This window comes from Drosophila biarmipes, unplaced genomic scaffold, assembly GCF_025231255.1.
Source record: "Drosophila biarmipes strain raj3 unplaced genomic scaffold, RU_DBia_V1.1 ptg000017l, whole genome shotgun sequence".
NCBI lineage: Eukaryota > Metazoa > Arthropoda > Insecta > Diptera > Drosophilidae > Drosophila > Drosophila biarmipes.
The window spans coordinates 5275043-5300812 of record NW_026114535.1 but is presented as its reverse complement, the minus strand read 5'-3'; positions in this window follow the sequence as shown (position 1 = coordinate 5300812).

Below are 25770 nucleotides of genomic sequence, written 5' to 3'. Positions count from 1 at the left end.
TATTTCAATCGGTAACGACATTTCCTTAAGAGATAGCAGCTCTGCCATCCTCCTTGAGATAAGATTCACCTGTGACCCGGAATCTATTACAGCGGGACATATTTTAAGTTGACCAGTAGGCTCTTCTAATTATACCTTGGCGGTCGCGAGCAGAACCTTTCCTCTAGGGTTGTCGCAGCCTGCGATGGTTACTGCGCCTGCCACTAGATTGCTCAGTCAAAATATTTCTTGCTTCACCGCAGAGTAAACCTTATAGAATATCCAGCTTCTGGCTGGCTGAGTATGCACAAACAAATCGTGAAAATGGGGCCAATCTAGATATTCGTGATCAAACTCGGGAATACTGATTGGTGGTAGAGACAGATTTAGGTTCATCAGAGAGTCGTTTCCTCGAGGCAAGGTCATATTATCTTCTTTATATAATATCTGAATACCAGGAGTACTATCGAGATCAATAAGCCCCATTAGACCCACAGGAGGCGTTGTAAAACTGTTTGCTTGATTAAAGGGTCCTTCGGATTGTTGAGGATCCGCCGAGGTATCTTTTGAGGTCTGCTCGCTGACGCCGTATTTTCTTTGAATATTGCTTATAATTCTTTACCAGCTCATTTAATGTTGTGAGTCGTAAGGCGTATTTATCTGCAGTAGGTAATGTTGCTTATTGGACTTCTTCATCTAAGTCATTGAACAGAGATCGCTTAACTCGTTTAGCTTACTGGAATAATAACCGTCTCGTTGGCGTCGTTCGGCAGAATCCTTGCCGTAGTCCTTTATGAGGTGTTGAATCTGACCTTGTAGCTCATTTGGAGTAACCTGCGTATCCTGTGAAGCTGGATGAGCTATGGTATCCTGTAAAGCTGGAGTAAGCTGCGTATCTTGTAAAGCTGGATCAAGTTATGGTATCCTGTGAAGCTGCATTAAGCTGCGTATCCTGTGAAGCTGGAGTAAGCTGCGTATCCCGTGAATCTGTATGAGCCATAGTATCCTGTGAAGCTAAAGTAAGCTGCGTATCCTGTGAAGCCGGAATAAGCTGTGTATCTTGTAAAGCTGGATCAGGCTGCGTATCCTGTGAAGCTGGAGTAAGCTGCGTATCCTGTGGAGCTGGATCAAGCTTGCAGAAAGGAAAGGACCAATGTTCACCACCACACCAACTCCAACCGCATCAGGCAAACGAAGCTCCACGTGGAACATGGACACCACCCCAAACAGCAACAGAGATAGCCAAACAACATCTTGTGGAGACTCCTAGCACTACACAAAGTCTACATGATACAACCCATATCACAGACCTGTAGTCTTTTAGAAATGTGGTGAGAACGGACACCGGCCCAAGGTTGTCTAACCCAACGGCTTTTATTCTGCGGCAAAATGGATGTCAGGAGCGTCAACTGCTGCGAACGATCGGAAAATGGCCAGGGATCTAAGCTAGCTGCTAAGGTACAATCGGCATAGGGGTAAACTCAAGCTTTAAGTGGAGACTGTGCGTTGACTTTTGGCAGATCAATGTGAAGTCTATGAAAGATGCATACCAAATGCCCCGCATAAACTACATCTTATGCTCAACTAAGGGATGCGCGGCTCATCAGCAGTTTGGACCTGAGGATGGATACTGGTAGATCCCACTGGAAGAAAATAGCGTTCCGATATCGAAATAAAGCAAACCTGAGCTAAGTCCGACAAAAAATTTCACTGAACGGCACAGAAAAGCTGAAGTGAAGCTCATCATGGTGCGGTGCGGCGTCGTACACAGGATAAAAGCCAGAGAGGAGAATGTGAGTAGTCACGAGGGAAAAGAGAGTTTGGAAAAATGTTTGGTGAAGGCAGAAGACAAATGACAAGGGAAAGTACAAGAAGACAAACCAAGGAATCAAGTTAGACCAAATATGTGTTTGTATATGTATTGGGTATGAGCCCTTAAGCAGTTGATGATTGAAAGCCAAGTAACTTATAACATTTGTGTGTTAGAAATAAAGGTTGTATGTATTTACGTAGGCAACTTTATAATCAATTTAAAATGCGGGTCGTTGTACTGACGAATTGAGGTTAGGATCGCAGCTGATGTGCTCTTCGTATATGATGTGTTTTAGGATGCACCGATTTCTGGAGCCTAGCCGAGGAAATGGAGGTTAGGTGAGCTCCGACGATGAGATGTAGGGTAGGACGGACCGCTAAATGGGTTATGGCCCACCGATTGTACGCACAGCCGACGAGATGGGCTAAAGTTGTCTTACTGAGCGATAAAATGCGCCTAATTCTTGGTGATTTTTTACTATTCAGGCATTGTAACAAACATAGAATTCATAAATATTTAATGAAATGACTAAATTAATTCATTTGGGAAATAATCGTGTTCTAAAGTGGATCCATTAGAAAACTAATTATTTGAATTTCTCCGGAGTTATTTTGAAGATTTAACATTAAGGAGGATTTTAACATTAACGTTTGCTATTATTCTCTGTAGTTTGCTGGTTTAGTCTTCATGTCGGTGGAGCCCTCTTTATTATTCCGAAGACATTGTGAATTGGTTTTCTTACAGTTAACTGTTCTTTTAAGAACTGATATATACTTTCTTATATAATCCGCTTAAGTGGTAATTGGATTTTATGTGCCTCCACCCACACCGATGGAGTATATATATGTCAATTGGCTCTGAACAGATTGATCAGAGAAACAGCAGGTCATCTAGTTCAAATCGCTTAGTTGATTAGAACTTGTATGTTAGTTGAACGCAAAGTTAAAGTTGCTGATTTATATCTCCGTATTCGTTCTGATTTTTTATTGAGCATGGATTCGGGCTTATATATATGATTTGGGGTTACAAAGATCTTTAGTTTAATCTGCTATAGGTAAAAATGTACAATATTTTTATTATCAGTTAACAGAAATATAGGCTTAATAAATAATTACAGATGTTACAGTTTTTTGTGGGGCTGTAGGCCCTTACCAAATCGCAAACAAAGTTGGCGCTATCCGCTAAGAAGATATAATTCGGGAACCAATCAAAGATTGCAGTTGCTTCCGGACAATGACCTGAGCTCGATGATAATATCATGTATTCAATAACCGCTTTAACGGAGTCTTGTAGAGACGACTATTGCATCTGAATTTCAAAGTTAATTATCAATGCCAGAGAATGCCCCCTCGTTTTACTTGTAAATTATTAACGAACTATTTCGTAGGAAAATAACTCGTAACCTCGACTCTAGCGAAATTCTAATCCTTGGATTCAAGCCTTGACGAGTAAGCCGTGACCCAGATTTATATATGCACATATCAACTAATATAGTATTTTTTAATAAAAAACTCATTTGCTTCTACATCAAAATGGTGTTTATTCATTTTAAAGAGGTATTCATTCATATTATACCGATATTCATCCAGATTGATTTTAATTCTACGTTTTTGCATCTTGTGCTCTAATATGTACTTTAAGTTGATTAAAAATTGTAAATTGTCAATTAAAAAAATAATACGACAAGCGCACAGGATGTCCATTTAGGGAGAGAAACCCCCTGTTCATGCTCCTTCTTCGATCGAACTGTCTTCTTGATTGTATTGTCTCCAAGACTTCCACCATGATAGGTATTCACCCTGGTGTCAAGTCCTACAATAATGAGCTACATCTTGGCGTCCTGAACAATCTCCATTATCTGCATTTTTCCTTCCATTTTTATACCCGTTACTCTGAGAGTAAAAGGGTATACTAGATTGGTCGGAAAGTATGTAACAGGTAGGAGGAAGCGTTTCCGACTTCATAAAATATATATATTCTTGATTAGGATCACTAGCCCAGTCGATCTAGCCATGTCCGCCAGGCTGTCTATCCGTATGAGCGCTGAGATCTCAGAAACTATAAGAGCTAGAACCGTGGGACTTGGAATGCATATTTTTGGGGTTCCGGAGCACAAGTTTGTTTCAGCGGTGTGCCACGCCCACTCTAACGCCCACAAATGGCCAAAACGCTTAAATCTGTCTGCCGCCCACATAACATCTAGTGAAATAGCCGGTAGGTACATATCTTCATTATCCTTTTGCTCCCTTAAGCTGGGTAACGGGTATCTGATAGTCGGGTCACTCGACTATAGCGTTCTTCTTTTAACACGAAGTTAAAACTTTGTATTCTTTGATCCGCGACGTACATGCAAATTCACATCCTAAATTGTTTTTTTTTTGTTTTTTTAAAAACTTATTCTTTGTAGTTATTGAAGATTTAAAAGATTACCCGCTATGCATGTAGTACGGTTTTACCTAGCCCTCCGAAAATTGGAGCAATTTATAGAAGACTAATCTTTTGGGGCACAAAATAAAAAACATAAATGAAATGTTCAAGGAAATTTTTTTATTTTTGCTAAAAATTATTTTAAGGTTTCCTTCTAATTTCGCGGATGCTTTTTTCTCCGCGAACTAAGCAGTGCAATGCCCAATTTGCCAATATGTGCCATGGGGCTGTTAGAGCCGGGATGGGAACGAATTTCTATGCAGGAAGGCGACCAGCATCCTGGCAATGGACAGCTGTCTCTTAGCGGCGGACTTTTTTCCTCGATCCCATAGAAGCCAGCGTCTCGTTCTGGAGTGGAGTCCAGTGTATCCCCAACGGGAAACTCTTCGTTAACGACTCGTCCTGCTGGCAAGTCCCACAATATGGGAAACATCTTGTCGTCCTTTTCAATCTGCACTGGACTTCTGAAGGCATCTTTGGGATATACAATCAAAGATTCAATTGTTTTGTCGCTAAATCTGGTATATTTTCTGGTATTTCCTTTGCTTATTTGAGTACCTCGTTGGAAAACAGACCCGATGAAAAGCGTTTGCTCATTAGGACTTAAACTTTAATTTTAAAGTTTATTATGCACTGTTTTTGCCCAACCAGGTACCTAACCTCAAGTCACGCAGCAGGATAAGGAGGTTATAGTGAACGCTTTGTCGCTGGCACTGGGACGCTTTTATGGCAGGACGATCGCGTCACGACGATGGACGGAGAGGCGAAGCGGGCACTGCGCTGCAGTTTAAGATACCGGAGGTTACCTGCTGCGAGGCCTATTTCCAGAAGTAGGAATTATAACCGCGGATGTTTACTGACATGAGTTATGTTCCAAAGTATGTCAGTGGCTTTCGATGATGGTAGCAGTTAGCGTAGTTGAATTGGCTGACACAGCAACAATGTGACCGCTTTGGTGGGTCAGTGTGCCATCAAGTTAGTGAGGCGCTCAGTCAACTGTTGACATTGGATATAATATGTTGATCAGTAGTTATCTTAACCATTGGGTGATATTGAGCGCCTGGTACTGATTTGTTGGGTGCTGGTCATGTTGCGCACCCTTTGGTGCAAACATCCTCCCCCTCATTGAGGACTACCCTCAATTAAGGCGTGATGTCTTTCAGCCCTTGACAGAATTCCATAGAAAGCAGCCAACAAATTATTGATTGTCAGTGAGCCCTCTTTAGACTGCGCAAAATCCTGAGTATGATTAACATCCCCCAAACCTTCTTGATGCTGCTTGACGCTCCCTTTTATGCTAGCAACTTCCCTGCCGTGGGGACTGAAATTGTGCCAGCGCAGAAATTGATCATTTGGCACGTCTCTGTTATGAGATCCTTCTGCAACAAAGTTTAGATATTTCTTTATTAAATTTAGAATTTCTTGCGCCAGCGGCTTATTACGTCCTAGTCTTAGATGTTTACCATTTATTCAACGAGAATACGGGTCAACCCCTAAGGTGAGATCAATGGGTCCAGGTTGCCGAAAGTCAGGATCTGCTAAAGACAATGTCTCTCGCACAAGATCGTGTGCAATTGGTAACGATGGTTGATCTGAAATGACTGTGGAAATAAAAAATACCTAGACTGGGGTTTTAAAATCTGAGGTACACGACCATAGCTTTAGTATTGACTTGGTCGCTGTTGTTATTTTTCTTTCAATTCCAGATATTTCAATCGGTAACGACATTTCCTTAAGAGATAGCAGCTCTGCCATCCTCCTTGAGATAAGATTCACCTGTGACCCGGAATCTATTACAGCGGGACATATTTTAAGTTGACCAGTAGGCTCTTCTAATTATACCTTGGCGGTCGCGAGCAGAACCTTTCCTCTAGGGTTGTCGCAGCCTGCGATGGTTACTGCGCTTGCCACTAGATTGCTCAGTCAAAATATTTCTTGCTTCACCGCAGAGTAAACCTTATAGAATATCCAGCTTCTGGCTAGCTGAGTATGCTTTATTATGCACAAACAAATCGTGAAAATGGGGTCAATCTAGATATTCGTGATCAAACGCGGGAATACTGATTGGTGGTAGAGACAGATTTAGGTTCATCAGAGAGTCGTTTCCTCGAGGCAAGGTCATATTATCTTCTTTATATAATATCTGAATACCAGGAGTACTATCGAGATCAATAAGCCCCATTAGACCCACAGGAGGCGTTGTAAAACTGTTTGCTTGATTAAAGGGAGTAAGCTGCGTATCCCGTGAATCTGTATGAGCCATAGTATCCTGTGAAGCTAAAGTAAGCTGCGTATCCTGAAGCCGGAATAAGCTGTGTATCTTGTAAAGCTGGATCAGGCTGCGTATCCTGTGAAGCTGGAGTAAGCTGCGTATCCTGTGGAGCTGGATCAAGCTTGCAGAAAGGAAAGGACCAATGTTCACCACCACACCAACTCCAACCGCATCAGGCAAACGAAGCTCCACGTGGAACATGGACACCACCCCAAACAGCAACAGAGATAGCCAAACAACATCTTGTGGAGACTCCTAGCACTACACAAAGTCTACATGATACAACCCATATCACAGACCTGTAGTCTTTTAGAAATGTGGTGAGAACGGACACCGGCCCAAGGTTGTCTAACCCAACGGCTTTTATTCTGCGGCAAAATGGATGTCAGGAGCGTCAACTGCTGCGAACGATCGGAAAATGGCCAGGGATCTAAGCTAGCTGCTAAGGTACAATCGGCATAGGGGTAAACTCAAGCTTTAAGTGGAGACTGTGCGTTGACTTTTGGCAGATCAATGTGAAGTCTATGAAAGATGCATACCAAATGCCCCGCATAAACTACATCTTATGCTCAACTAAGGGATGCGCGGCTCATCAGCAGTTTGGACCTGAGGATGGATACTGGTAGATCCAACTGGAAGAAAATAGCGTTCCGATATCGAAATAAAGCAAACCTGAGCTAAGTCCGACAAAAAATTTCACTGAACGGCACAGAAAAGCTGAAGTGAAGCTCATCATGGTGCGGTGCGGCGTCGTACACAGGATAAAAGCCAGAGAGGAGAATGTGAGTAGTCACGAGGGAAAAGAGAGTTTGGAAAAATGTTTGGTGAAGGCAGAAGACAAATGACAAGGGAAAGTACAAGAAGACAAACCAAGGAATCAAGTTAGACCAAATATGTGTTTGTATATGTATTGGGTATGAGCCCTTAAGCAGTTGATGATTGAAAGCCAAGTAACTTATAACATTTGTGTGTTAGAAATAAAGGTTGTATGTATTTACGTAGGCAACTTTATAATCAATTTAAAATGCGGGTCGTTGTACTGACGAATTGAGGTTAGGATCGCAGCTGATGTGCTCTTCGTATATGATGTGTTTTAGGATGCACCGATTTCTGGAGCCTAGCCGAGGAAATGGAGGTTAGGTGAGCTCCGACGATGAGATGTAGGGTAGGACGGACCGCTAAATGGGTTATGGCCCACCGATTGTACGCACAGCCGACGAGATGGGCTAAAGTTGTCTTACTGAGCGATAAAATGCGCCTAATTCTTGGTGATTTTTTACTATTCAGGCATTGTAACAAACATAGAATTCATAAATATTTAATGAAATGACTAAATTAATTCATTTGGGAAATAATCGTGTTCTAAAGTGGATCCATTAGAAAACTAATTATTTGAATTTCTCCGGAGTTATTTTGAAGATTTAACATTAAGGAGGATTTTAACATTAACGTTTATATATATGTCAATTGGCTCTGAATAGATTGATCAGAGAAACAGCAGTTCATCTAGTTCAAATCGCTTAGTTGATTAGAACTTGTATGTTAGTTGAACGCAAAGTTAAAGTTGCTGATTTATATCTCCGTATTCGTTCTGATTTTTTATTGAGCATGGATTCGGGCTTATATATATGATTTGGGGTTACAAAGATCTTTAGTTTAATCTGCTATAGGTAAAAATGTACAATATTTTTATTATCAGTTAACAGAAATATAGGCTTAATAAATAATTACAGATGTTCGGGTTAAGCCCGGGGCTACTCAGGGGTTATTAGAAATGATGTAAAGACATGTCTGTCGGCATAAAGTTTGTGACCCGTTGTCACACGCAATGTGTGCCATCCACTATATCAGCTACATGTTTATTTAGTTTAAAATAGCTAAAATCAACGAATTTCTGCTTAGTCGAAATCGTACAGATCACTTTTGTCAATAGGGTCACAAGCTTTCAAATCGATGGCTTCATAGGTGCTAAAGTAGTATGTGTAACGTGTAGACAAATTTTCTTTACAATTTCCCTATCCAGCCAAATGCAGTTTTTTGTGGGGCTGTAGGCCCTTACCAAATCGCAAACAAAGTTGGCGCTATCCGCTAAGAAGATATAATTCGGGAACCAATCAAAGATTGCAGTTGCTTCCGGACAATGACCTGAGCTCGATGATAATATCATGTATTCAATAACCGCTTTAACGGAGTTTTGTAGAGACGACTATTGCATCCGAATTTCAAAGTTAATTATCAATGCCAGAGAATGCCCCCTCGTTTTACTTGTAAATTATTAACGAACTATTTCGTAGGAAAATAACTCGTAACCTCGACTCTAGCGAAATTCTAATCCTTGGATTCAAGCCTTGACGAGTAAGCCGTGACCCAGATTTATATATGCACATATCAACTAATATAGTATTTTTTAATAAAAAACTCATTTGCTTCTACATCAAAATGGTGTTCATTCATTTTAAAGAGGTATTCATTCATATTATACCGATATTCATCCAGATTGATTTTAATTCTACGTTTTTGCATCTTGTGCTCTAATATGTACTTTAAGTTGATTAAAAATTGTAAATTGTCAATTAAAAAATAATAAGACAAGCGCACAGGATGTCCATTTAGGGAGAGAAGCCCCCTGTTCATGCTCCTTCTTCGATCGAACTGTCTTCTTGATTGTATTGTCTCCAAGACTTCCACCATGATAGGTATTCACCCTGGTGTCAAGTCCTACAATAATGAGCTACATCTTGGCGTCCTGAACAATCTCCATTATCTGCATTTTTCCTTCCATTTTTATACCCGTTACTCTGAGAGTAAAAGGATATACTAGATTGGTCGGAAAGTATGTAACAGGTAGGAGGAAGCGTTTCCGACTTCATAAAATATATATATTCTTGATTAGGATCACTAGCCCAGTCGATCTAGCCATGTCCGTCAGGCTGTCTATCCGTATGAGCGCTGAGATCTCAGAAACTATAAGAGCTAGAACCGTGGGACTTGGAATGCATATTTTTGGGGTTCCGGAGCACAAGTTTGTTTCAGCGGTGTGCCACGCCCACTCTAACGCCCACAAATGGCCAAAACGCTTAAATCTGTCTGCCGCCCACATAACATCTAGTGAAATAGCCGGTAGGTACATATCTTCATTATCCTTTTGCTCCCTTAAGCTGGGTAACGGGTATCTGATAGTCGGGTCACTCGACTATAGCGTTCTTCTTTTAACACGAAGTTAAAACTTTGTATTCTTTGATCCGAGACGTACATGCAAATTCACATCCTAAATTGTTTTTTTTTTTGTTTTTTTAAAAACTTATTCTTTGTAGTTATTGAAGATTTAAAAGATTACCCGCTATGCATGTAGTACGGTTTTACCTAGCCCTGAAATGTTCAAGGAAATTTTTTTATTTTTGCTAAAAATTATTTTAAGGTTTCCTTCTAATCTCGCGGATGCTTTTTTCTCCGCGAACTAAGCAGTGCAATGCCCAATTTGCCAATATGTGCCATGGGGCTGTTAGAGCCGGGATGGGAACGAATTTCTATGCAGGAAGGGGACCAGCATCCTGGCAATGGACAGCTGTCTCTTAGCGGCGGACTTTTTTCCTCGATCCCATAGAAGCCAGCGTCTCGTTCTGGAGTGGAGTCCAGTGTATCCCCAACGGGAAACTCTTCGTTAACGACTCGTCCTGCTGGCAAGTCCCACAATATGGGAAACATCTTGTCGTCCTTTTCAATCTGCACTGGACTTCTGAAGGCATCTTTGGGATATACAATCAAAGATTCAATTGTTTTGTCGCTAAATCTGGTATATTTTCTGGTATTTCCTTTGCTTATTTGAGTACCTCGTTGGAAAACAGACCCGATGAAAAGCGTTTGCTCATTAGGACTTAAAGTAAGCGAGATATAATTTTAAAGTTTATTATGCACTGTTTTTGCCCAACCAAAGTAGGTACCTCAAGTCACGCAGCAGGATAAGGAGGTTATAGTGAACGCTTTGTCGCTGGCACTGGGACGCTTTTATGGCAGGACGATCGCGTCACGACGATGGACGGAGAGGCGAAGCGGGCACTGCGCTGCAGTTTAAGATACCGAAGGTTACCTGCTGCGAGGCCTATTTCCAGAAGTAGGAATTATAACCGCGGATGTTTACTGACATGAGTTATGTTCCAAAGTATGTCAGTGGCTTTCGATGATGGTAGCAGTTAGCGTAGTTGAATTGGCTGACACAGCAACAATGTGACCGCTTTGGTGGGTCAGTGTGCCATCAAGTTAGTGAGGCGCTCAGTCAACTGTTGACATTGGATATAATATGTTGATCAGTAGTTATCTTAACCATTGGGTGATATTGAGCGCCTGGTACTGATTTGTTGGGTGCTGGTCATGTTGCGCACCCTTTGGTGCAAACATCCTCCCCCTCATTGAGGACTACCCTCAATTAAGGCGTGATGTCTTTCAGCCCTTGACAGAATTCCATAGAAAGCAGCCAACAAATTATTGATTGTCAGTGAGCCCTCTTTAGACTGCGCAAAATCCTGAGTATGATTAACATCCCCCAAACCTTCTTGATGCTGCTTAACGCTCCCTTTTATGCTAGCAACTTCCCTGCCGTGGGGACTGAAATTGTGCCAGCGCAGAAATTGATCATTTGGCACGTCTCTGTTATGAGATCCTTCTGCAACAAAGTTTAGATATTTCTTTATTAAATTTAGAATTTCTTGCGCCAGCGGCTTATTACGTCCTAGTCTTAGATGTTTACCATTTATTCAACGAGAATACGGGTCAACCCCTAAGGTGAGATCAATGGGTCCAGGTTGCCGAAAGTCAGGATCTGCTAAAGACAATGTCTCTCGCACAAGATCGTGTGCAATTGGTAACGATGGTTGATCTGAAATGACTGTGGAAATAATAAATACCTAGACTGGGGTTTTAAAATCTGAGGTACACGACCATAGCTTTAGTATTGACTTGGTCGCTGTTGTTATTTTTCTTTCAATTCCAGATATTTCAATCGGTAACGACATTTCCTTAAGAGATAGCAGCTCTGCCATCCTCCTTGAGATAAGATTCACCTGTGACCCGGAATCTATTACAGCGGGACATATTTTAAGTTGACCAGTAGGCTCTTCTAATTATACCTTGGCGGTCGCGAGCAGAACCTTTCCTCTAGGGTTGTCGCAGCCTGCGATGGTTACTGCGCTTGCCACTAGATTGCTCAGTCAAAATATTTCTTGCTTCACCGCAGAGTAAACCTTATAGAATATCCAGCTTCTGGTTAGCTGAGTATGCTTTATTATGCACAAACAAATCGTGAAAATGGGGTCAATCTAGATATTCGTGATCAAACGCGGGAATACTGATTGGTGGTAGAGACAGATTTAGGTTCATCAGAGAGTCGTTTCCTCGAGGCAAGGTCATATTATCTTCTTTATATAATATCTGAATACCAGGAGTACTATCGAGATCAATAAGCCCCATTAGACCCACAGGAGGCGTTGTAAAACTGTTTGCTTGATTAAAGGGTCCTTCCGATTGTTGAGGATCCGCCGAGGTATCTTTTGAGGTCTGCTCGCTGACGCCGTATTTTCTTTGAATATTGCTTATAATTCTTTACCAGCTCATTTAATGTTGTGAGTCGTAAGGCGTATTTATCTGCAGTAGGTAATGTTGCTTATTGGACTTCTTCATCTAAGTCATTGAACAGAGATCGCTTAACTCGTTTAGCTTACTGGAATAATAACCGTCTCGTTGGCGTCGTTCGGCAGAATCCTTGCCGTAGTCCTTTATGAGGTGTTGAATCTGACCTTGTAGCTCATTTGGAGTAACCTGCGTATCCTGTGAAGCTGGATGAGCTATGGTATCCTGTAAAGCTGGAGTAAGCTGCGTATCTTGTAAAGCTGGATCAAGTTATGGTATCCTGTGAAGCTGCATTAAGCTGCGTATCCTGTGAAGCTGGAGTAAGCTGCGTATCCCGTGAATCTGTATGAGCCATAGTATCCTGTGAAGCTAAAGTAAGCTGCGTATCCTGAAGCCGGAATAAGCTGTGTATCTTGTAAAGCTGGATCAGGCTGCGTATCCTGTGAAGCTGGAGTAAGCTGCGTATCCTGTGGAGCTGGATCAAGCTTGCAGAAAGGAAAGGACCAATGTTCACCACCACACCAACTCCAACCGCATCAGGCAAACGAAGCTCCACGTGGAACATGGACACCACCCCAAACAGCAACAGAGATAGCCAAACAACATCTTGTGGAGACTCCTAGCACTACACAAAGTCTACATGATACAACCCATATCACAGACCTGTAGTCTTTTAGAAATGTGGTGAGAACGGACACCGGCCCAAGGTTGTCTAACCCAACGGCTTTTATTCTGCGGCAAAATGGATGTCAGGAGCGTCAACTGCTGCGAACGATCGGAAAATGGCCAGGGATCTAAGCTAGCTGCTAAGGTACAATCGGCATAGGGGTAAACTCAAGCTTTAAGTGGAGACTGTGCGTTGACTTTTGGCAGATCAATGTGAAGTCTATGAAAGATGCATACCAAATGCCCCGCATAAACTACATCTTATGCTCAACTAAGGGATGCGCGGCTCATCAGCAGTTTGGACCTGAGGATGGATACTGGTAGATCCCACTGGAAGAAAATAGCGTTCCGATATCGAAATAAAGCAAACCTGAGCTAAGTCCGACAAAAAATTTCACTGAACGGCACAGAAAAGCTGAAGTGAAGCTCATCATGGTGCGGTGCGGCGTCGTACACAGGATAAAAGCCAGAGAGGAGAATGTGAGTAGTCACGAGGGAAAAGAGAGTTTGGAAAAATGTTTGGTGAAGGCAGAAGACAAATGACAAGGGAAAGTACAAGAAGACAAACCAAGGAATCAAGTTAGACCAAATATGTGTTTGTATATGTATTGGGTATGAGCCCTTAAGCAGTTGATGATTGAAAGCCAAGTAACTTATAACATTTGTGTGTTAGAAATAAAGGTTGTATGTATTTACGTAGGCAACTTTATAATCAATTTAAAATGCGGGTCGTTGTACTGACGAATTGAGGTTAGGATCGCAGCTGATGTGCTCTTCGTATATGATGTGTTTTAGGATGCACCGATTTCTGGAGCCTAGCCGAGGAAATGGAGGTTAGGTGAGCTCCGACGATGAGATGTAGGGTAGGACGGACCGCTAAATGGGTTATGGCCCACCGATTGTACGCACAGCCGACGAGATGGGCTAAAGTTGTCTTACTGAGCGATAAAATGCGCCTAATTCTTGGTGATTTTTTACTATTCAGGCATTGTAACAAACATAGAATTCATAAATATTTAATGAAATGACTAAATTAATTCATTTGGGAAATAATCGTGTTCTAAAGTGGATCCATTAGAAAACTAATTATTTGAATTTCTCCGGAGTTATTTTGAAGATTTAACATTAAGGAGGATTTTAACATTAACGTTTGCTATTATTCTCTGTAGTTTGCTGGTTTAGTCTTCATGTCGGTGGAGCCCTCTTTATTATTCCGAAGACATTGTGAATTGGTTTTCTTACAGTTAACTGTTCTTTCAAGAACTGATATATACTTTCTTATATAATCCGCTTGGTAATTGGATTTTATGTGCCTCCACCCACACCGATGGAGTATATATATGTCAATTGGCTCTGAATAGATTGATCAGAGAAACAGCAGTTCATCTAGTTCAAATCGCTTAGTTGATTAGAACTTGTATGTTAGTTGAACGCAAAGTTAAAGTTGCTGATTTATATCTCCGTATTCGTTCTGATTTTTTATTGAGCATGGATTCGGGCTTATATATATGATTTGGGGTTACAAAGATCTTTAGTTTAATCTGCTATAGGTAAAAATGTACAATATTTTTATTATCAGTTAACAGAAATATAGGCTTAATAAATAATTACAGATGTTCGGGTTAAGCCCGGGGCTACTCAGGGGTTATTAGAAATGATGTAAAGACATGTCTGTCGGCATAAAGTTTGTGACCCGTTGTCACACGCAATGTGTGCCATCCACTATATCAGCTACATGTTTATTTAGTTTAAAATAGCTAAAATCAACGAATTTCTGCTTAGTCGAAATCGTACAGATCACTTTTGTCAATAGGGCCACAAGCTTTCAAATCGATGGCTTCATAGGTGCTAAAGTAGTATGTGTAACGTGTAGACAAATTTTCTTTACAATTTCCCTATCCAGCCAAATGCAGTTTTTTGTGGGGCTGTAGGCCCTTACCAAATCGCAAACAAAGTTGGCGCTATCCGCTAAGAAGATATAATTCGGGAACCAATCAAAGATTGCAGTTGCTTCCGGACAATGACCTGAGCTCGATGATAATATCATGTATTCAATAACCGCTTTAACGGAGTTTTGTAGAGACGACTATTGCATCCGAATTTCAAAGTTAATTATCAATGCCAGAGAATGCCCCCTCGTTTTACTTGTAAATTATTAACGAACTATTTCGTAGGAAAATAACTCGTAACCTCGACTCTAGCGAAATTCTAATCCTTGGATTCAAGCCTTGACGAGTAAGCCGTGACCCAGATTTATATATGCACATATCAACTAATATAGTATTTTTTAATAAAAAACTCATTTGCTTCTACATCAAAATGGTGTTCATTCATTTTAAAGAGGTATTCATTCATATTATACCGATATTCATCCAGATTGATTTTAATTCTACGTTTTTGCATCTTGTGCTCTAATATGTACTTTAAGTTGATTAAAAATTGTAAATTGTCAATTAAAAAATAATAAGACAAGCGCACAGGATGTCCATTTAGGGAGAGAAGCCCCCTGTTCATGCTCCTTCTTCGATCGAACTGTCTTCTTGATTGTATTGTCTCCAAGACTTCCACCATGATAGGTATTCACCCTGGTGTCAAGTCCTACAATAATGAGCTACATCTTGGCGTCCTGAACAATCTCCATTATCTGCATTTTTCCTTCCATTTTTATACCCGTTACTCTGAGAGTAAAAGGATATACTAGATTGGTCGGAAAGTATGTAACAGGTAGGAGGAAGCGTTTCCGACTTCATAAAATAAATATATTCTTGATTAGGATCACTAGCCCAGTCGATCTAGCCATGTCCGTCAGGCTGTCTATCCGTATGAGCGCTGAGATCTCAGAAACTATAAGAGCTAGAACCGTGGGACTTGGAATGCATATTTTTGGGGTTCCGGAGCACAAGTTTGTTTCAGCGGTGTGCCACGCCCACTCTAACGCCCACAAATGGCCAAAACGCTTAAATCTGTCTGCCGCCCACATAACATCTAGTGAAATAGCCGGTAGGTACATATCTTCATTATCCTTTTGCTCCCTTAAGCTGGGTAACGGGTATCTGATAGTCGGGTCACTCGACTATAGCGTTCTTCTTTTAACACGAAGTTAAAACTTTGTATTCTTTGATCCGCGACGTACATGAAAATTCACATCCTAAATTGTTTTTTTTTTTGTTTTTTTAAAAACTTATTCTTTGTAGTTATTGAAGATTTAAAAGATTACCCGCTATGCATGTAGTACGGTTTTACCTAGCCCTGAAATGTTCAAGGAAATTTTTTTATTTTTGCTAAAAATTATTTTAAGGTTTCCTTCTAATCTCGCGGATGCTTTTTTCTCCGCGAACTAAGCAGTGCAATGCCCAATTTGCCAATATGTGCCATGGGGCTGTTAGAGCCGGGATGGGAACGAATTTCTATGCAGGAAGGGGACCAGCATCCTGGCAATGGACAGCTGTCTCTTAGCGGCGGACTTTTTTCCTCGATCCCATAGAAGCCAGCGTCTCGTTCTGGAGTGGAGTCCAGTGTATCCCCAACGGGAAACTCTTCGTTAACGACTCGTCCTGCTGGCAAGTCCCACAATATAGGAAACATCTTGTCGTCCTTTTCAATCTGCACTGGACTTCTGAAGGCATCTTTGGGATATACAATCAAAGATTCAATTGTTTTGTCGCTAAATCTGGTATATTTTCTGGTATTTCCTTTGCTTATTTGAGTACCTCGTTGGAAAACAGACCCGATGAAAAGCGTTTGCTCATTAGGACTTAAAGTAAGCGAGATATAATTTTAAAGTTTATATGCACTGTTTTTGCCCAACCAAAGTAGGTACCTCAAGTCACGCAGCAGGATAAGGAGGTTATAGTGAACGCTTTGTCGCTGGCACTGGGACGCTTTTATGGCAGGACGATCGCGTCACGACGATGGACGGAGAGGCGAAGCGGGCACTGCGCTGCAGTTTAAGATACCGGAGGTTACCTGCTGCGAGGCCTATTTCCAGAAGTAGGAATTATAACCGCGGATGTTTACTGACATGAGTTATGTTCCAAAGTATGTCAGTGGCTTTCGATGATGGTAGCAGTTAGCGTAGTTGAATTGGCTGACACAGCAACAATGTGACCGCTTTGGTGGGTCAGTGTGCCATCAAGTTAGTGAGGCGCTCAGTCAACTGTTGACATTGGATATAATATGTTGATCAGTAGTTATCTTAACCATTGGGTGATATTGAGCGCCTGGTACTGATTTGTTGGGTGCTGGTCATGTTGCGCACCCTTTGGTGCAAACATCCTCCCCCTCATTGAGGACTACCCTCAATTAAGGCGTGATGTCTTTCAGCCCTTGACAGAATTCCATAGAAAGCAGCCAACAAATTATTGATTGTCAGTGAGCCCTCTTTAGACTGCGCAAAATCCTGAGTATGATTAACATCCCCCAAACCTTCTTGATGCTGCTTGACGCTCCCTTTTATGCTAGCAACTTCCCTGCCGTGGGGACTGAAATTGTGCCAGCGCAGAAATTGATCATTTGGCACGTCTCTGTTATGAGATCCTTCTGCAACAAAGTTTAGATATTTCTTTATTAAATTTAGAATTTCTTGCGCCAGCGGCTTATTACGTCCTAGTCTTAGATGTTTACCATTTATTCAACGAGAATACGGGTCAACCCCTAAGGTGAGATCAATGGGTCCAGGTTGCCGAAAGTCAGGATCTGCTAAAGACAATGTCTCTCGCACAAGATCGTGTGCAATTGGTAACGATGGTTGATCTGAAATGACTGTGGAAATAATAAATACCTAGACTGGGGTTTTAAAATCTGAGGTACACGACCATAGCTTTAGTATTGACTTGGTCGCTGTTGTTATTTTTCTTTCAATTCCAGATATTTCAATCGGTAACGACATTTCCTTAAGAGATAGCAGCTCTGCCATCCTCCTTGAGATAAGATTCACCTGTGACCCGGAATCTATTACAGCGGGACATATTTTAAGTTGACCAGTAGGCTCTTCTAATTATACCTTGGCGGTCGCGAGCAGAACCTTTCCTCTAGGGTTGTCGCAGCCTGCGATGGTTACTGCGCCTGCCACTAGATTGCTCAGTCAAAATATTTCTTGCTTCACCGCAGAGTAAACCTTATAGAATATCCAGCTTCTGGCTAGCTGAGTATGCTTTATTATGCACAAACAAATCGTGAAAATGGGGCCAATCTAGATATTCGTGATCAAACTCGGGAATACTGATTGGTGGTAGAGACAGATTTAGGTTCATCAGAGAGTCGTTTCCTCGAGGCAAGGTCATATTATCTTCTTTATATAATATCTGAATACCAGGAGTACTATCGAGATCAATAAGCCCCATTAGACCCACAGGAGGCGTTGTAAAACTGTTTGCTTGATTAAAGGGTCCTTCGGATTGTTGAGGATTCGCCGAGGTATCTTTTGAGGTCTGCTCGCTGACGCCGTATTTTCTTTGAATATTGCTTATAATTCTTTACCAGCTCATTTAATGTTGTGAGTCGTAAGGCGTATTTATCTGCAGTAGGTAATGTTGACTTCTTCATCTAAGTCATTGAACAGAGATCGCTTAACTCGTTTAGCTTACTGGAATAATAACCGTCTCGTTGGCGTCGTTCGGCAGAATCCTTGCCGTAGTCCTTTATGAGGTGTTGAATCTGACCTTGTAGCTCATTTGGAGTAACCTGCGTATCCTGTGAAGCTGGATGAGCTATGGTATCCTGTGAAGCTGGAGTAAGCTGCGTATCTTGTAAAGCTGGATCAAGTTATGGTATCCTGTGAAGCTGCATTAAGCTGCGTATCCTGTGAAGCTGGAGTAAGCTGCGTATCCCGTGAATCTGTATGAGCCATAGTATCCTGTGAAGCTAAATTAAGCTGCGTATCCTGTGAAGCCGGAATAAGCTGGGTATCTTGTAAAGCTGGATCAGGCTGCGTATCCTGTGAAGCTGGAGTAAGCTGCGTATCTGCTTGCAGAAAGGAAAGGACCAATGTTCACCACCACACCAACTCCAACCGCATCAGGCAAACGAAGCTCCACGTGGAACATGGACACCACCCCAAACAGCAACAGAGATAGCCAAACAACATCTTGTGGAGACTCCTAGCACTACACAAAGTCTACATGATACAACCCATATCACAGACCTGTAGTCTTTTAGAAATGTGATGAGAACGGACACCGGCCCAAGGTTGTCTAACCCAACGGCTTTTATTCTGCGGCAAAATGGATGTCAGGAGCGTCAACTGCTGCGAACGATCGGAAAATGGCCAGGGATCTAAGCTAGCTGCTAAGGTACAATCGCCATAGGGGTAAACTCAAGCTTTAAGTGGAGACTGTGCGTTGACTTTTGGCAGATCAATGTGAAGTCTATGAAAGATGCATACCAAATGCCCCGCATAAACTACATCTTATGCTCAACTAAGGGATGCGCGGCTCATCAGCAGTTTGGACCTGAGGATGGATACTGGTAGATCCCACTGGAAGAAAATAGCGTTCCGATATCGAAATAAAGCAAACCTAAGCTAAGTCCGACAAAAAATTTCACTGAACGGCACAGAAAAGCTGAAGTGAAGCTCATCATTGTGCGGTGCGGCGTCGTACACAGGATAAAAGCCAGAGAGGAGAATGTGCGTAGTCACGAGGGAAAAGAGAGTTTGGAAAAATGTTTGGTGAAGGCAGAAGACAAATGACAAGGGAAAGTACAAGAAGACAAACCAAGGAATCAAGTTAGACCAAATATGTGATTGTATATGTATTGGGTATGAGCCCTTAAGCGGTTGATGATTGAAAGCCAAGTAACTTATAACATTTGTGTGTTAGAAATAAAGGTTGTATGTATTTACGTAGGCAACTTTATAATCAATTTAAAATGCGGGTCGTTGTACTGACGAATTGAGGTTAGGAACGCAGCTGATGTGCTCTTCGTATATGATGTGTTTTAGGATGCACCGATTTCTGGAGCCTAGCCGAGGAAATGGAGGTTAAGTGAGCTCCGACGATGAGATGTAGGGTAGGACGGACCGCTAAATGGGTTATGGCCCACCGATTGTACGCACAGCCGACGAGATGGGCTAAAGTTGTCGAACTGAGCGATAAAATGCGCCTAATTCTTGGTTATTTTTTACTATTCAGGCATTGTAACAAACATAGAATTCATAAATATTTAATGAAATGACTAAATTAATTCATTTGGGAAATAATCGTGTTCTAAAGTGGATCCATTAGAAAACTAATTATTTGAATTTTTCCGGAGTTATTTTGAAGATTTAACATTAAGGAGGATTTTAACATTAACGTTTGCTATTATTCTCTGTAGTTTGCTGGTTTAGTCTTCATGTCGGTGGAGCTCTCTTTATTATTCCGAAGACATTGTGAATTGGTTTTCTTACAGTTAACTGTTCTTTCAAGAACTGATATATACTTTCTTATATAATCCGCTTAAGTGGTAATTGGATTTTATGTGCCTCCACCCACACCGATGGAGTATATATATATCAATTGGCTCTGAACAGATTGATCAGAGAAACAGCAGTTCATCTAGTTCAAATCGCTTAGTTGATTAGAACTTGTATGTTAGTTGAACGCAAAGTTAAAGTTGCTGATTTATATCTCCGTATTCGTTCTGATTTTTTATTGAGCATGGATTCGGGCTTATATATATGATTTGGGGTTACAAAGATCTTTAGTTTAATCTGCTATAGGTAAAAATGTACAATATTTTTATTATCAGTTAACAGAAATATAGGCTTAATAAATAATTACAGATGTTCGGGTTAAGCCCGGGGCTACTTAGGGGTTATTAGAAATGATGTAAAGACATGTCTGTCGCCATAAAGTTTGTGAACCGTTGTCACACGCAATGTGTGCCATCCACTATATCAGCTACATGTTTATTTAGTTTAAAATAGCTATATTCAACGAATTTCTGCTTAGTCGAAATCGTACAGATCACTTTTGTCAATAGGGCCACAAGCTTTCAAATCGATCATAGGCTTCATAGGTGCTAAAGTAGTATGTGTAACAGAGCGTGTAGACAAATTTTCTTTACAATTTCCCTATCCAGCCAAATGCAGTTTTTTGTGGGGCTGTAGGCCCTTACCAAATCGCAAACAAAGTTGGCGCTATCCGCTAAGAAGATATAATTCGGGAACCAATCAAAGATTGCAGTTGCTTCCGGACAATGACCTGAGCTCGATAATATCATGTATTCAATAACCGCTTTAACGGAGTCTTGTAGAGACGACTATTGCATCTGAATTTCAAAGTTAATTATCAATGCCAGAGAATGTCCCCTCGTTTTACTTGTAAATTATTAACGAACTATTTCGTAGGAAAATAACTCGTAACCTCGACTCTAGCGAAATTCTAATCCTTGGATTCAAGCCTTGACGAGTAAGCCGTGACCCAGATTTATATATGCACATATCAACTAATATAGTATTTTTTAATAAAAAACTCATTTGCTTCTACATCAAAATGGTGTTCATTCATTTTAAAGAGGTATTCATTCATATTATACCGATATTCATCCAGATTGATTTTAATTCTACGTTTTTGCATCTTGTGCTCTAATATGTACTTTAAGTTGATTAAAAATTGTAAATTGTCAATTAAAAAAATAATACGACAAGCGCACAGGATGTCCATTTAGGGAGAGAAGCCCCCTGTTAATGCTCCTTCTTCGATCGAACTGTCTTCTTGATTGTATTGTCTCCAAGACTTCCACCATGATAGGTATTCACCCTGGTGTCAAGTCCTACAATAATGAGCTACATCTTGGCGTCCTGAACAATCTCCATTATCTGCATTTTTCCTTCCATTTTTATACCCGTTACTCTGAGAGTAAAAGGGTATACTAGATTGGTCGGAAAGTATGTAACAGGTAGGAGGAAGCGTTTCCGACTTCATAAAATATATATATTCTTGATTAGGATCACTAGCCCAGTCGATCTAGCCATGTCCGTCAGGCTGTCTATCCGTATGAGCGCTGAGATCTCTGAAACTATAAGAGCTAGAACCGTGGGACTTGAAATGCATATTTTTGGGGTTCCGGAGCACAAGTTTGTTTCAGCGGTGTGCCACGCCCACTCTAACGCCCACAAATGGCCAAAACGCTTAAATCTGTCTGCCGCCCACATAACTTCTAGTGAAATAGCCGGTAGGTACATATCTTCATTATCCTTTTGCTCCCTTAAGCTGGGTAACGGGTATCTGAAAGTCGGGGCACCGGACTATAGCGTTCAACTTTGTTAAATATTGGTTTCTACACCGCTTCTGCAAGAGCACGAAGTTTAAATGTTGTATTCTTTGAGCATGGAAATTCACATTCTAAATGTGGTATTTTTTTTTGCATTTCGAAAATCTTATTCTTTGTAGTTATTGAAGATTTAAAAGTTTACCTGCTATGCATGAAGTACGGTTTTACTTACCCCGAAAATTGAAGCAATTTAAAGAAGACTATTCTTTTGGGGCACAAAATAAAAAGCATAAATGAAATGTTCAAGGGAATTTTTTTATTTTTGCTAAAAATTATTTTAAGGCTTCCTTCTAGTTTCGCGGATGCATTTTTCTCCGCGTACTAAGCAGTGCAATGCTGTTCTCAATTTGTCAATATGTGCCATGGGGCTGTTAGAGCCGAAATGGGAACGAATTTCTATGCCGGAAGGCGACCAGCTCCTGGCAATGGACAGCTGTCCCTTATCGGAGGACTTTTTTCCTCGTCCCCATAGAAGCCAGCGTCTCGTTCAGAAACTCGTCGTTATCGACTCGACCTGCTGTCAAGTCCCACTAAGTGGGAAATATCTTCTCGTTCTTTTCAATCTGCACTGGACTCCAGAAGGCATGTTTTGGATAGCTTTTGTGTCTTTTATTCAATTTATAGATTTTGGTTTTCATTACGATTCTGCACAAACATGTTGAGCACCCTTGGGTGCGAACATCCTCCCCCTCATTGAGGAGTACCCTCAATTAAGGCGTGATGTCTGTCGACCTTGACAAAAATGCATAGAAAACAGCCAACAAATTATTGATTGCCAATAGGCCCTCCTTAGACTGCGAAATTTCCTGCGTATGAATTAAATCCTCCATTTCTTCTCTTCTCCCTCGCAGAAATTGATCATTTGGCACGTCTCTGTTATGAGATCTTTCTGCAATAAAGGATATTTCTTTATTAAATTTATAAATGTTTTAGAAAAGTTCGACTTTTTGTATCGATTCACGGTTCTGTATCAATTCACCTTTTATTTGAAGTTCGTAATTCGGTCAGCTGCAGGGAACTGTTATTTGTGGTAGTGGATTCCCGCTCGGACGAGTCTGTTTCGTTTTTCATTGACGGTCAAGCTGAGTTATTTTATGAACCATCAATGCTAAGACAGTTTTATGAAACCGTTCCTTTTTGTGGTGGATCTGATCTTCTTCCTTTATAGATTGGTTATTACTCAGCAGAAATTTATTGTTCTTTACCTTACAAATAGGTTTATGTCGTGCAAGATCGTTTTCGCCTTCTGCCAACATATATCTGAATTGCGTATCAGATGAGGGTTCTTTCTTGAGAAATCCGGTGATTACATAGCCAAGCCTAGTGCCTTACGACAGAGGCTTATAACCTCCAAGTCTTTGAAGTTTACCATTTATTTAACCTGTGACCCGAAATCTATTACAGCGGGACATATTTTAAGTTGATCAGTAGGCCCTTCTTATGATAGCTTGGCGGTCGCGAGCAGAAGCTGTCCTCTGGGGTTGTCTTAGCTTGCGATGGTTACTGCGCCTGCCACTAGATTGCTATTAAGCCCTTAGTGCAATATTGAATGATTTCGTTGATATCAGTCTCGACAAGTAAACAGTGACCCACAGCTTTCAACCTTATAAGCTGTAGACAAACAATTTGTCAATGCTCCTACTTGAATAATAGCCTGGCGCCGCGTTTTCGTATCCATTTCTTGAAAACGGCTCTGTTCGTTGCGGACTATCTGCTGCCGGGGCGTTGTTGTATGCTAAACACTTATCGTTTCCAGCATGCAAGCGCGCCTCTCAATTAGCGAAAGTACTTTTTTTTTGGAATTTCTGTTGGTGCTTCCGCTAAATTTTCCAGTGAAACTGGAGTCTGTTGATCTAGTTTTTCGTACTGTGTCATGTAGTGCTCGAAGATGTTGCGCAGATCCGCAAAGGCTAAAATTTTGACGTTTTGGTACCTCGATTTTGGTCGTTTCTAGGTGTCGTCGTATCCGCCTTGAGAGAAACCTGTATCTGTCAAAATATTTCTTGCTTCACCGCAGAGTAAACCTTATGGAATATGCAGCTTCTGGCTGGCTGAGTATGCCTTATTATGCACTAACTCCACAAATAAATCGTGAAAACGGGGCCAATCTAGATATTCGTGATCAAACTCGGGTATACTGATTGGTGGTAGAGACAGATTTAGGTTCATCAGAGAGTCGTTTCCTCGAGGCAAAGTATTATTATCTTCTTTGTATAATATCTGAAATATATTACCTTCTTCTGTGGTGGCTGCCTCTGCCCCAGGCGTACTATCGAGATCACCATGGGCCTGTCTCAATAAGCCCCATTAGACCCACAGGTGGCGTTGTAGAACTGGGGGGATGGTTGGCGAATTTGATGCAAGAATACTATGATTCTAATTCGTTAAACTGTCTCTGTAGCTGACGAATAACAGCGGCGATCGATAAGTCACTTTTAATTTGCTTCATTAAAGGGTCCTTTGGATTGTTGAGGATTCACCGAGGTTTCTTTTGAGGTCCACTTGATGACACCACATTTTCTTTGAATATGGCTAATAATTCTCTACCAGCTCATTTAATGTTGTAAGTCTTGAGGTGTATTTATCTCAGTGGGAGCTCGATCAAGCTGTGATATCCTGTGAAGATGCATTAAGCGGCGTATCCTGTGAAGCTGGAGTAAGCTACGTATCCTGTGAATCTTGATGAGTTATATTATCCTGTGAAGCTGGAGTAAGCTGCGAATCCTGTGAAGCTGGATCAAGCTGCGTATCCTGTGGAGCTGAACTAAGTGTGAATTAACCATCAGTTAGAGGTTTATGGCAGGGGTCGCCTCACGACGATGGACGGTGAGGCGATGCGTTTGAGCTACAGGAGGTTTGCTGCTAGTTAAGATGTTTTACGAGGCCTATTCCCAGATAACTGAGTTATTCTTAAGCTAGTACGTGGTTATATAATACTTGGAACACGGAAGTTTATGGCATGAATTATATTCTAGAGTAGGTCAGTGGTTTTCGATGATGGTAGCCGTTAGGGTAAATGACTCGGCGGACACTGCAACAATGTGCTGACCGCTTTGGTTGGTTACTTTTTTTTTTTTTTGTTAGTGGTGGTTTAAAGCATCGAAAGCCAACTCGGAGCTGTGCTAGCTTACCGAAGTCTGGGACTTTAACCCAGTAAAAACTCCACCACCTCCGCGCTTCCCCGGCGGTACTGCCGTTAGGTATACTATCCTAGGATACTATCCTATTGGAATTTCGCAGCCTTTCTGCGATGCGCAGTTTTTTAAAAACTATTGTGGCCATGTTACATACAGCGGACCAATGTACTTCTGATTCAAGCATAATTTCCACCAGGTGACAAACGGCTGGCGTCCTCCCAACCCTTTTGCTCAGATCTCGACGTTCATTTTCAAATCTCGGACAGACAAAAAATGCATGCTCTGCGTCTTCATTATCCGCCTCGCAGAGTGGGCAGTGTTCACGTTCATGCTTAAACCTATTCAAGTAGTATTTAAAGCATCCATGTCCTGTCAGCAGTTGCGTTAAGTAAAAGTCCACATGTCCATGCTTCTCTCCCAGCCATCTCTGCAGTTCTGGGATAAGCTTATGCGTCCATCGTCCTTTGCTGCTACTTGCCCACCTCTCCTGCCACTTTGCAATGGTGAGTTGTCTGCACCTTTTTCGTAGGGATTCGACAGTTTCGACCCCTGTGCTACCTGCCCGGATACCCACTGACTCCACTGCTAGCAGGTCCATC